Source organism: Oncorhynchus gorbuscha, linkage group LG17 (genome assembly GCF_021184085.1).
Source record: "Oncorhynchus gorbuscha isolate QuinsamMale2020 ecotype Even-year linkage group LG17, OgorEven_v1.0, whole genome shotgun sequence".
Lineage (NCBI taxonomy): Eukaryota > Metazoa > Chordata > Actinopteri > Salmoniformes > Salmonidae > Oncorhynchus > Oncorhynchus gorbuscha.
The window spans coordinates 21,243,230-21,257,250 of record NC_060189.1 but is presented as its reverse complement, the minus strand read 5'-3'; the positions used below and the strand labels follow the sequence as shown (position 1 = coordinate 21,257,250).

At 45.7% G+C, this 14,021-nt stretch overlaps 1 long non-coding RNA gene across 2 annotated transcripts; it reads right to left on the bottom strand.

Moving 5' to 3' along the window:
* Positions 1-3,033: 3,033 nt before the first annotated feature.
* Positions 3,034-13,995, bottom strand: LOC124001567. Of its 2 annotated transcripts, XR_006832808.1 has the most exons (6): positions 13,702-13,995; positions 11,803-11,859; positions 10,138-10,246; positions 4,347-4,436; positions 3,617-3,748; positions 3,034-3,511 (listed from the first exon to the last, which is right to left on the bottom strand). It is a non-coding gene; the product is annotated as an uncharacterized LOC124001567 (long non-coding RNA). The 2 variants fall into 2 exon arrangements; XR_006832809.1 differs by lacking the exons at positions 11,803-11,859; positions 13,702-13,995 and adding an exon at positions 10,696-11,789.
* Between the last annotated feature and the right edge of the window lie 26 nt (positions 13,996-14,021).

The following is a 14,021-nucleotide window of genomic DNA, read 5'->3' as shown; positions in this document are numbered from 1 at the left end:
TGATTGAATATTTAGATGGAACCAGCTCCATTGGAACTTTACCATAGCATTAACGTTCCGGAAACCATCATTTACATCCAAAAATCCACCCAAATATAGACTCTACAATAGTTGTGGAGTTTACAAATCTGTGAATTGTAGCAACATCATGATGAAACTCCAGAACCCCAAAATGTATAAATGCATTATCTCAGTCTATACAGATATTTGGCAATACAGTATTTGTAACATTGAGGGGGAGGGGTGTTTATAAACCTACAGTAGACTGTACCTGTATCATTTCAGCATATCACATTTATCTTCGGTTGAAAACATGTTTACAGAATATGTATTGCATGTTATTGACGTCATTGTTTGTTCTATTATTTTGTTTCTAATCTAGGAAACTTTTATTTAGTACCTTTGGTGTACTTTTGTTTGCTCCTCATGCAAGTTACTATATGTGCTGTATGGCTGCGTTTACAAAGACAACCCAATTCTGATCTATTTCCAATAATTGGTCTTTTGACCAAGATATTAGATATTTTTCAGAGCTGAATACCAATTAGTGATAAAAAAGATCAGAACTGGGCAGCTTGTGTAAACATTTAGTGCAATCCTAGCTCCTTTGGACGTCCCTAGCCTAAACCCTAACCTTAACCATTCTAAATGTCCATTTAAATGGTGTAGGGATGTCCTAAGAATCCTGGATACCCTGTCTAAACGCAGCCTATGCAATGTTAACCTAAAGTGCAAAAATGGACAACCTCCTCTCACTTTATAAACATGGGCACTGAGCAATTCTGTAAAAACATGGCTTCTGTGAGGAGATGATGGCATAATGTGTAAATTATATGGCTTTTATATTTGTTTATTGACATTTATTCCATTCAATCATCCCATATCCTGTGTTATGATACTGGTGATGTGTACAGTTGTGGCTATCAGTACAGCTTCATTTAGTCACATCAAGAAAAACTACAGTCTGTAGCCATGAACTACTACTGGTAGGGCCAGTCATGTATAGCCATAAAGGACATTTTGGTGACCTTATTTGACCTTTTCTGCTGCTTTTGAGAGTACACCACACGAGTAACTGGCTTTATCAATAAGTGCATCGAGGACATTGTCCCCACAGTGCTATGTACAAACCCCAACCAGAAGCCATGAATTACAGGCAATATTCGCACTGAGCTAAAGGGTAGAGCAGACGCTTTCAAGGAGTGGGACTCTAACCCAGTAGCTTATAAGAAATCTCGCTATGCCCTGCGACGAACCATCAAACAGGAAAAGCGTTAATAAAGGACTAAGATCGAATAGTACTACAACGGCTCCGACGCTCGTCGGATGTGGCAGGGCTTGCAAACTATTACAGACTACAAATGGAGGCACAGACGAGAGCTGCCCAGTGACACGAGCCTACTAGACGAGCTAAATAACTTCTGTGCTTGCTTCGAGGAAAGTAACACAAACATGCATGAGAGCATCAGCTGTTCCGGACGACTGTGTGATCATGCTCTCCTCAGCTGATGTAAGACCTTTAAACAGGTCCACATTCACAAGGCCGCAGAGCCAGATGTATTACCAGAACGTGTACTCTGAACATGCGCTGACCAACTGGCAAGTGTCTTCACTGACATTTTCAACCTCTCCCTGAGTCTGTAATACCAGCATGTTTCAAGCAGACCACCATAGTCCCTGTGCCTAAGAACACTAAGGTAACCTGCCTAAATGACTACAGACCCGTAGCACTCACGTCTGTAGCCATGAAATGCTTTGAAATGCTGGTCATGGCTCACATCAGCACCATTATCCCAGAAACCCTAGACCCACTCCAATTTGCATACCTCCCCAACAGATCCAGAGCTCCTAAGGGTTGCGTGCTCAGTCCCCTCCTGTACTCCCTATTCACCCACGATTGCATGGCCAGGCATTACTCCAACACCATCAATAAGTTTGCAGATGACACAACAGTGGTAGGCCTGATCAACGACGAGACAGCCTATAGGGAGGAAGACAGAGAGCTGGCCGGGTGGTGCCAGAATAACAACCTATCCCTCAATGTAACCAAGACTAAGGAGATTATTGTGGACTACAGGAAAAGGAGGACCGAGCACGCCCCCATTCTCATCGACAGGGCTGTAGTGGAGCAGGTTGAGAGCTTCAAGTTCCTTGGTGTCCACATCAACAACAAACTAGAATGATCCAAACATACCAAGACAGTCGTGAAGAGGGCACGACAAAGCCTACTCCCACTCAGGAAACTAAAAAGATTTGGCATGGGTCCTGAGATCCTCAAAAGGTTCTACAGCTGCAACATCGAGAGCATCCTGACTGCTTGCATCACTGCCTGGTACGGCAATTGCTTGGCCTCTGATCGCAAGGCACTACAGAGGGTAGTGCGTACGGCCCAGTACATCACTAGGGCTAAGCTGCCTGCCATCCAGGACCTCTACACCAGGCGGTGTCAGAGGAAGGCCTTAAAAATGATCAAAGACACCAGACACCCCAGTCATAAACTGTTCTCTCTACTACCACATGGAAAGCGGTACCGGAGTGCCAAGTCTAGGACATAAAGGCTTCTCAACAGTTTTTACCCCCAAGCCATAAGACTCCTGAACAGGTAACCAAATGGCTACTCGGACTATTTGCATTGTGTGCCCCCCAAACCCTCTTTTTACGCTGCTGCTACTCTTTGTTTATCATATATGCATAGTCACTTTAACTATACATTCATGTACATACTACCTCCATTGGGCCGACCAACCAGTGCTCCCGCACATTGGCTAACCGGGCTATCTGCATTGTGTCCCACCACCCGCCATCCCCTCTTTTACGCTACTGCTCCTCTCTGTTCATCATATATGCGTAGTCACTTTAACCATATCTACATGTACATACTACCTCAATCAGCCTAACTAACCGGTGTCTGTATGTAGCCTCACTACTTCTATAGCCTCGCTACTGTATATAGCCTGTTTTTAATGTTGTTTTATTTCTTTACCTACCCTGTTCACCGAATACCTTTTTTGCACTATTGTTTAGAGCCTGTAAATAAGCATTTCACTGTAAGGTCTACACATGTTGTATTCAGCACACGTGACAAAAACACTTTGATTTGACAATCCTCAAACAAAATGGAGCATACATAAAATAAACAATGTATTTACATTGGGTCTAATGTGTGTGTGAGAGGGAGGCATGTTTTTAAAAAGCACACAGAATTTCCTCAAACTATACAAATTAAGCAAGCCTTTTACAATATCAATAACACTTTGATTTGATAGATATTTAGAGTAATTATGTAGATATTGAGAATGGATATGTAGGAATAGATATCTCAAATCCTAAAATCAAATTGAGCAAACATAAAATAAACAAGTAAATACAACTCATTTACACTGGGGACAATGTGTGTGAGTGTGTATGACAGAGAGAGAGTGTGTGTTGTGTTTTATTTTTCCTTGTCAGCCACCCATCCCTGCTTTCTCAGAGATGAGTCTGTCAGGCACTGGTGGAGTGCATGGCAGATCTGAAAGAGAAATGCACAAAGTGAGGGTAAGTATACAGCTCAACAACATGTAAGTGTGCACATCTGTTGGTGTGAGTGAGCATATGCAACATAATTCTGAATTACATGAATCCATCTGGGTCTCCTCAATAGTATCTCCCTTCATGGCCAGTGTAGTAGGAACTGGTGCAGCCGGTAAATGAAATACCACAGCAGAGGACTGCTGTGACTGCAGCTGAACTGCTGGGGGTGGCAGATCTAAAAGAGAGAGGCACAATTTTTGTAACTGACAATAATCATACAACTAACCAGACTGAATGAGTGTAAGGCCTAGATTCAATCAGATCAAGAGTTAACCGGTGATAGCCGACACCTGCATAGCTGATGTTTTGGCGGTGTCTGAGGTGTAAGTGTATTGATCTGTCAAATCGGTAAGCAGCAGCTCTTGATCATTGTCACGTAAATACACTGTCCTACTCGCGTTACATGTTCAGAACTAGAAAGTGTAGGTTATATAGTAGAAATAACGATGCTCAAATTCAAAATCATTAAACTAAAATAATGAGGATTTCTATCAGCCTAATTGAGGTGTAGATTACATCTCAAATTCCAGTGTTCTAACTTGTAAATAGGGCTGCATGAGATTTCTATTAATGCGACACCGTGCAGGCAATGGCAATGTCCTCTTTAGGTATAATGCCAGGAGACGCTTGTGAATTTGACAGCTCTAACACAGTTCCACCTCAGACACCGCCAAATCAACTGCTATGTGGATGTCGGCTAAAGCAGATGTGATTGAATAGAGCCCCAAGTGAGGGAGAGTGTGCATGGGTGTATACATGCATGTGATGATTACCTGTATCACCTGTCGTGGCTGGTGTAGCAGGTGAAGGGGCAGACCACTTCAGCTGTGAGGACTGTGGTTGAGGTAATAGGGATGTCAGATCTAAAAAGAGAGTAAGAATTTTCTTAAGTTAAAATAATTATACAACAAAACAGAATGAGTGATTGAGTGTGTTATGCAGGTGAATGAGGACCCAAAAGCGACTTGGCGAAAACAGAGTCTTTAATCCAGTAAAGTTACTTTACAAACAAAAGGCATAATACTACTCGTAATGACGAGAACAGACTGGAGACTTGATCAAGAACTGCAGGTTGCCTCGGGAAGGCACTTGAACGTAGCAGACTCAGACACCTGCTCACCACGCAGCATCTGAAGGGCACTGCGTTCATCCACCTCTGGCCTGCTCGCCTCCCTACCACTGAGGAAGTACAGTTCCCGCTCAGCTCAGTCAAAACTGTTCGCTGCTCTGGCTCCCCAATGGTGGAACAAACTCCCTCACGACGCCAGGACAGCGGAGTCAATCACCACCTTCCGGAGACACCTGAAACCCCACCTCTTTAAGGAATACCTAGGATAGGATAAAGTAATCCTTCTCACCCCCTCCCCCCTTAAAATATTTAGATGCACTATTGTAAAGTGGTTGTTCCACTGGATGTCATAAGGTGAATGCACCAATTTGTAAGTCGCTCTGGATAAGAGCGTCTGCTAAATGACTTAAATGTTAAATGTAAATGTAAATCTGAGGGAAACACGACACGACAGGGCAATACATAGACACAGCACGGTGAATAATAGACAAGGATCCGACAGGGCAGGAACGGAAAACAAGGAGAGAAATAGGGACTCTAATCAGGGGAAAAGATAAGGAACAGGTGTGGGAAGACTAAATGATTGATTAGGGGAATAGGAACAGCTGGGAGCAGGAACGGAACGATAGAGAGAAGAGAGAGAGGAAGGGAGAGAGAAAAAGGGGAACGAACCTAAAAAGACCAGCAGGGGGAAAATGAACAGAGGAAAAGCAAAATGACAAGACAATCTAAGACAAAACATGACAGTACCCCCCCACTCACCGAGCGCCTCCTGGCGCACTCGAGGAGGAATCCTGGCGGCAACGGAGGAAATCATCAATAAGTGAACGGTCCAGCACGTCCCGAGACGGAACCCAACTCCTCTCCTCAGGACCGTAACCCTCCCAATCCACTAAGTATTGGTGACCCCGTCCCCGAGAACGCATGTCCATGATCTTACGTACCTTGTAAATAGGTGCGCTCTCGACAAGGACGGGAGGGGGAGGGAAGACGAACGGGGGTGCGAAGAAAGGGCTTGACACAGGAGACATGGAAGACAGGATGGACCTGGGAGACACGGAACGAAGATGTCGCGGAAGAAGCTGTCGTAAGAGGAAGGTTGCGAGTGGAAAGCCACACTCTCTGGCCGCAACAATACCTTGGACTCTTAATCCTGCGTTTATTGGCGGCTCTCACAGTCTGTGCCCTGTAACGGCAAAGTGCAGACCTCACCCTCCTCCAGGTGCGCTCACAACGTTGGACAAACGCTTGAGCGGAGGGAACGCTGGACTCGGCAAGCTGGGATGAGAACAGAGGAGGCTGGTAACCCAGACTACTCTGAAACGGAGATAACCCGGTAGCAGACGAAGGAAGCGAGTTGTGAGCGTATTCTGCCCAGGGGAGCTGTTCTGCCCAAGACGCAGGGTTTCTGAAAGAAAGGCTGCGTAGTATGCGACCAATCGTCTGATTGGCCCTCTCTGCTTGACCGTTAGACTGGGGATGAAACCCGGAAGAGAGACTGACGGACGCACCAATCAAACGACAGAACTCCCTCCAAAACTGTGACGTGAATTGCGGGCCTCTGTCTGAAACGGCGTCTAACGGGAGGCCATGAATTCTGAACACATTCTCGATGATGATTTGTGCCGTCTCCTTAGCGGAAGGAAGTTTAGCGAGGGGAATGAAATGTGCCGCCTTAGAGAACCTATCGACAACCGTAAGAATCACAGTCTTCCCCGCAGACAAAGGCAGACCGGTAATGAAGTCTAGGGCGATGTGAGACCATGGTCGAGAAGGAATGGGGAGCGGTCTGAGACGACCGGCAGGAGGAGAGTTACCCGACTTAGTCTGCGCGCAGTCCGAACAAGCAGCCACGAAACGGCGCGTGTCACGCTCCTGAGTCGGCCACCAAAAGCGCTGGCGAATAGACGCAAGAGTGACTCGAACACCGGGATGACCAGCTAACTTGGCAGAGTGAGCCCACTGAAGAACAGCCAGACGAGTGGAAACAGGAACGAAAAGGAGGTTACTAGGACAAGCGCGCGGCGACGCAGTGTGCGTGAGTGCTTGCTTAACCTGTCTTTCAATTCCCCAGACTGTCAACCCGACAACACGCCCATAAGGAAGAATCCCCTCGGGATCAGTAGAAGCCACAGAAGAACTAAACAGACGGGATAAGGCATCAGGCTTGGTGTTTTTGCTACCCGGACGGTAAGAAATCACAAACTCGAAACGAGCGAAAAACAACGCCCAACGAGCTTGACGGGCATTAAGTCGTTTGGCAGAACGGATGTACTCAAGGTTCTTATGGTCTGTCCAAACGACAAAAGGAACGGTCGCCCCCTCCAACCACTGTCGCCATTCGCCTAGGGCTAAGCGGATGGCGAGCAGTTCACGGTTACCCACATCATAGTTGCGCTCAGATGGCGACAGGCGATGAGAAAAATAAGCGCAAGAATGAACCTTATCGTCAGACTGGAAGCGCTGGGATAGAATGGCTCCCACGCCTACCTCTGAAGCGTCAACCTCGACAATGAATTGTCTAGTGACGTCAGGAGTAACGAGGATAGGAGCGGACGTAAAACGTTCTTTTAGAAGATCAAAAGCTCCCTGGGCGGAACCGGACCACTTAAAACACGTCTTGACAGAAGTAAGAGCTGTGAGAGGGGCAGCAACTTGACCGAAATTACGAATGAAACGCCGATAGAAATTAGCGAAACCTAAAAAGCGCTGCAACTCGACACGTGACCTTGGAACGGGCCAATCACTGACAGCTTGGACCTTAGCGGAATCCATCTGAATGCCTTCAGCGGAAATAACGGAACCGAGAAAAGTAACGGAGGAGACATGAAAAGAGCACTTCTCAGCCTTTACGTAGAGACAATTCTCTAAAAGGCGCTGTAGAACACGTCGAACGTGCTGAACATGAATCTCGAGTGACGGTGAAAAAATCAGGATATCGTCAAGATAGACAAAAACAAAGATGTTCAGCATGTCTCTCAGAACATCATTAACTAATGCCTGAAAAACAGCTGGCGCATTGGCGAGACCAAACGGCAGAACCCGGTACTCAAAATGCCCTAACGGAGTGTTAAACGCCGTTTTCCACTCGTCCCCCTCTCTGATGCGCACGAGATGGTAAGCGTTACGAAGGTCCAACTTAGTAAAGCACCTGGCTCCCTGCAGAATCTCGAAGGCTGATGACATAAGGGGAAGCGGATAACGATTCTTAACCGTTATGTCATTCAGCCCTCGATAATCCACGCAGGGGCGCAGAGTACCGTCCTTCTTCTTAACAAAAAAGAACCCCGCCCCGGTCGGAGAGGAAGAAGGCACTATGGTACCGGCGTCAAGAGACACAGATAAATAATCCTCGAGAGCCTTACGTTCGGGAGCCGACAGAGAGTATAGTCTACCCCGAGGAGGAGTGGTCCCCGGAAGGAGATCAATACTACAATCATACGGCCGGTGAGGAGGAAGGGAGTTGGCTCGGGACCGACTGAAGACCGTGCGCAGATCATGATATTCCTCCGGCACTCCTGTCAAATCGCCAGGTTCCTCCTGAGAAGTGGGGACAGAAGAAATGGGAGGGATGGCAGACATTAAACACTTCACATGACAAGAAACGTTCCAGGATAGGATAGAATTACTAGACCAATTAATAGAAGGATTATGACATACTAGCCAGGGATGACCCAAAACAACAGGTGTAAAAGGTGAACGAAAAATCAAAAAAGAAATAGTCTCACTGTGGTTACCAGATACTGTGAGAGTTAAAGGTAGTGTCTCAAATCTGATACTGGGAAGATGACTACCATCTAAGGCAAACATGGGCGTAGGCTTGTCTAACTGTCTGAAAGGAATGTCATGTTTCCGAGCCCATGCTTCGTCCATGAAACAACCCTCAGCCCCAGAGTCAATCAAGGCACTGCATGTAGCACCCGAACCGGTCCAGCGTAGATGGACCGACATAGTAGTACAGGATCTAGATGAAGAGACCTGAGTAGTAGCGCTCACCAGTAGCCCTCCGCTTACTGATGAGCTCTGGCCTTTACTGGACATGAATTGACAAAATGTCCATCAAATCCGCAATAGAGGCACAGGCGGTTGGTGATCCTCCGTTCCCTCTCCTTGGTCGAGATGCGAATACCTCCCAGCTGCATGGGCTCAGTCTCTGAGACAGAGGAGGGAGATGGTTGCGATGCGGAGCAGGGAAACACCGTTGACGCGAGCTCTCTTCCACGAGCTTGGTGACGAAGATCTACCCGTCGTTCTATGCGGATGGCGAGAGCAATCAAAGAGTCCACACTGGAAGGAACCTCCCGAGAGAGAATCTCATCTTTGACCACTGCGTGGAGTCCCTCCAGAAAACGAGCGAGCAGCGCCGGCTCGTTCCAGTCACTAGAGGCAGCAAGAGTGCGAAACTCTATAGAGTAATCCGTTATGGATCGATCACCTTGGCATAGGGAAGCCAGGGCCCTAGAAGCCTCCCTACCAAAAACTGAACGGTCAAAAACCCGAATCATCTCCTCTTTAAAGTTCTGGTAATTGTTAGAACAATCAGCCCTTGCCTCCCAGATAGCTGTGCCCCACTCTCGAGCCCGGCCAGTAAGGAGTGAAATGACGTAAGCAACCCGAGCTCTCTCGCTAGAGTATGTGTTGGGTTGGAGAGAGAACACAATATCACACTGGGTGAGAAAGGAGCGGCACTCCGTGGGCTGCCCGGAGTAGCAAGGTGGGTTATTAACCCTAGGTTCCGGAGGCTCGGCAGGCCAGGAAGTAACAGGTGGCACGAGACGAAGACTCTGGAACTGTCCAGAGAGGTCGGAAACCTGAGCGGCCAGGTTCTCCACGGCATGGCGAGCAGCAGACAATTCCTGCTCGTGTCTGCCGAGCATGGCTCCTTGGATCTCGACGGCAGTGTTACGAGCATCTGTAGTCGCTGGGTCCATTCCTTGGTCGGATCCTTCTGTTATGCAGGTGAATGAGGACCCAAAAGCGACTTGGCGAAAACAGAGTCTTTAATCCAGTAAAGTTACTTTACAAACAAAAGGCATAATACTACTCGTAATGACGAGAACAGACTGGAGACTTGATCAAGAACTGCAGGTTGCCTCGGGAAGGCACTTGAACGTAGCAGACTCAGACACCTGCTCACCACGCAGCATCTGAGGGAAACACGACACGACAGGGCAATACATAGACACAGCACGGTGAATAATAGACAAGGATCCGACAGGGCAGGAACGGAAAACAAGGAGAGAAATAGGGACTCTAATCAGGGGAAAAGATAAGGAACAGGTGTGGGAAGACTAAATGATTGATTAGGGGAATAGGAACAGCTGGGAGCAGGAACGGAACGATAGAGAGAAGAGAGAGAGGAAGGGAGAGAGAAAAAGGGGAACGAACCTAAAAAGACCAGCAGGGGGAAAATGAACAGAGGAAAAGCAAAATGACAAGACAATCTAAGACAAAACATGACAGAGTGAGTGAGTATCCGTGTGTGTGATAAATACCTGGATCACATCACACTGCTTCAGGTCTACAAGCCTCTGGAAGTTCCAGCGTGCCACTCCAGGCCTGGAACAGCTTGGTTGAATCATTGTTACCGGTCACCCACCGAGCCTGGTTGGCAGATTTGAAAGATAGGCACAATATTTCTTTAATGACAAAGCCTTGACCTCACACTAACCTAAACAGAGCAGACTATGGGAGGCACACAGTAGTACATAGAGCCTTGACTACATGGAACTCTATTCCACATCAAGTAACTCATGCAAGCAGTACAATTAGATTTAAGAAAATAGATAAAAATACACCTTAAGGAACAGCGGGGACTGTGAAGGGAAACAGACATACACACAATAACATATGCACTGTACACACACGTACACATGGATTTTGTGTTATAGATATGTGGTAGTAGAGTAAAGGCCTGAGGGCACACAATGTGTTGTGAATGTATTGTAATATTTTTCAAATTGTATAACTGCCTTAATTTAGCTGGACCCGAGGAAGAGTAAGCTAATGGGGATCCATAATAAATACAAAAAATGTATTAAGTTTGTGTGTACCTGGCAACCACGCAGCAGACTTCATTTTATTAATTTTTGTACCTTTATTTAAACTAAGCAAGTCAGTTAAGAACAAATTCTTTTTTACAATGACGGCCTACACCGGCCAACGCTGGGTGAATTGCGCGCCTCCCTATGGGACTCCCAATCCCGGCCGGTTGTGATACAGCCTAGAATTGAACCAGGGTGTCTGTAGTGACGCCTCAAGCACCGAGATGCGGTACCTTAGACCTCGCCACTCGGTGTTATTATGACTTAAAGTGTCAACCTGACCACATCCTTGAAGTAGGACATTCAGTGATTAGCTTCGGAAAAAATTAATGTCAACAGTGTATAATAAAAAGGATCTCAAATATTCAGATCTGGATTGAAAAGTAGGCTAAATCATGTGAAGCTACAAACCTCTAGGGCTTAGTCTACACTCAAGTTAAATAAAGGATGCAAGGCATGAGCTCTAGGACCTTGCCTCAGGACTACCTGGCCTGACGACTTCTGGCTTTCACTGTCTCCAGTCCACCTGGTCGTGCTGCTGATCCAGTCTCTGCTGTTTCTGTCTGCAGCTATGGAACCCTTTTACCTGCTCTGGACTCATCGAAGGAATTACCTTGTCCCAGACATGCCGTTTGATCCTGTCTCTCTACAGGACCTACTGTCTCAACCTCTAAATGCTCAGCTATGAAGAGCCAACTGGCATTTACTCCTGAGGTGCTGAACTATTGCACCCTCTTTAACCACTGTGATTATTATTTGACACTGCTGGTCATCTATGAACGTTAAACGTCTTGAAGAACAATCTGGTCTAAATGGCTGTACTCTTTTATAATCTCCACCAGCACAACCAGAGGAGGTCTGGCCACCCATCAGAGCCTGGTTCCTCTCTAGGTTTCTTTATAGGTTCCTGCCTTTCTAGGGAGTTTTTCTTAGCCACTGTGCTTCTACGTCTGCATTTCTTGCGTTTTGGCGTTTTAGGCTGGGTATCAGTAGAAGAACTTTGTGGCAACTGCTGATGTAAAAGGGGCTTTATAAAATACATTTGATAGATTGCTTGTATATGCTGCTATTCATGTCAGTAACTCAAAATATGACATTGGGTTATCTTACATGTACCTTAAGCCAACACTTTTTCCTGGTCTTTCTTGGGCTTCAGGTTTTGGAATGAAGGGCCTAGAGAATTGTAATATTAACAATAATTAGTGTCCACATTTATGAATGAATGAAATTAAATTTGGGTTAGCTGTGTATCTCATCTGATTGAGATGTGCTGATGATATACTGTATATTTCTATTTTCTTTAAAAAATTGCCACCAAACCACACAATTCTATCTAGCGAGAGTGCACACAATCGTTAGATTATTTTACCAAGTCAAAAAATAACCTCATTTTGTCAAGGGAGACCTGGAAAAGACAGAGCTCTCAAGTAAAAGGCATATCCATAGCAGCAGCTATGGTATGGATAAGGACAATAGCTGTGTTTGAATACTCATACTAACCGCAATATAGTATGCTTATTAGTCATAGTATGGATATAGTTAGTATGCCAAAAGTTCCCGGATGTCGTACTAAATTTGCAAAAATATGAAATATACACGCAGAAGACACTATTTCCGTACTTTAGGGACCATAATGCAATTCTTCAGAAGATGGGCGTGGCTTCACATTGCTTTCAGATTTGAAGAAAATGGCGGAAAATATGCAGCCGATGTACAACGAGAGCAATACAATTGCATTGCTAATTATGACAAAGGTTAAGAAAATGTTGAACAATGTAATGACTTTTCAAATAAATGACCTTACACGTTATGTAGCCTGACAATTTTTTAGCTATGCTGACCTTACGAGCCACATAGCATACCATTACAGCAGTAACATTATGTACCCGTATGTTAGTTGGCTACTTATACATCAAACTTGCCAGTATATTAACTATAGGCTAACCAACATTTATTGATTTGATTATTCCCGTCACTCTTAGCTAAATGGTATTGTCGTTGTGCGTTCTCAATGGACATTCGGGTACTTTCGTAAATTGACTCTGGCTATCTACTCTGATTTCAGAGCACTCTTGAGTGTACAAGAGCGCAGAATAATGAATTTACGAGCGCTAACACCCATTGAATATGGCATTTGTCAGCAAAAATACTAATTAAATTGTTGCCAGCAGCAGTTATAGTCACCAACGCTCTAGAACATGAAAACTGCCTGACCAGCTTTGCTATGGTGAGTAAAATGGTCAGAGTGGTTTCATTTGTGTCTGGAAGTAGCTAGCCTACGTTAGCTTGGGTACTTGACTGCTGTTGTATAGTCAGTGCGCTCAAATCGACCCTATTCCTCCGCCCAAGCATCCAGTGTGCGCTCTGAATTTACAAACGGATAATCTGACAATGAGCACTCCTGCACTCCAGATTGAATTTAAGAGCACACCCGGAAGTCGTACAAATGTCTATGTAACGGATGTGAAATGGCTAGCTATTTAGCGGTGTTCGGGCTAAATAGCGTTTCAATCGGTGACATCACTTGCTCTGAGACCTTGAAGTAGTAGTTCTCCTTGCTCTGCAAGGGCCGTGGCTTTTGTGGAGCGATGCTTCGAGGGTGACTGTTGTTGATGTGTGCAGAGGGTCCCTGGTTCGCACCCGGGTATGAGCGAGGGGACGGTCTAAAAGTTATACTGTAACAGTCGGTGACAAAAGCCACGGCCCTTGCAGAGCAAGGGGAACTACTACTTCAAGGTCTCAGAGCAAGTGACATCACCGATTGAAACACTATTTAGCGCGAACACCGCTAACTAGCTAGCCATTTCACATCCGTTACATCGAACTAGTCATTTGTTATGCTAACTAGATAGCAAGAGGTTGCATAACAACAGCATCAACTTCCAGTAGACAGGCGAACAGCTAGTACGCTCAACTGAAAGGATACTGTTAGTTTACAGTATTCTAAAATGAACTAATAGTATGTGAACTGTAATGGAGCCTACTGTACACCACAACCACCTAATGGTGACTAACCCCAATCCGGACACATTTTAGGCAACCGCGGCATTCAAACTCCCGAGTGGCGCAGCGGTCTAACAAGGCACTGCATATCAGTGCAAGACGCGTCACAACAGTCTCTGATTCGAATCCAGGCTGTGATTGGGAGTCCAAATTGGGTCTCGCACAATTGTCCCAGTGTCGTCCGGGGTAGGCCATCATTGTAAATAAGTTTGTTCATAACTGACTTGCCTAGTTAAATACATTAATTTTAACGAGGCTGCAATGAAAACTAATGAGACTAACGTCTGTGTTGGCATCAAAATCCGAGGTGTGAACTAACTTTCTGTTTAGCG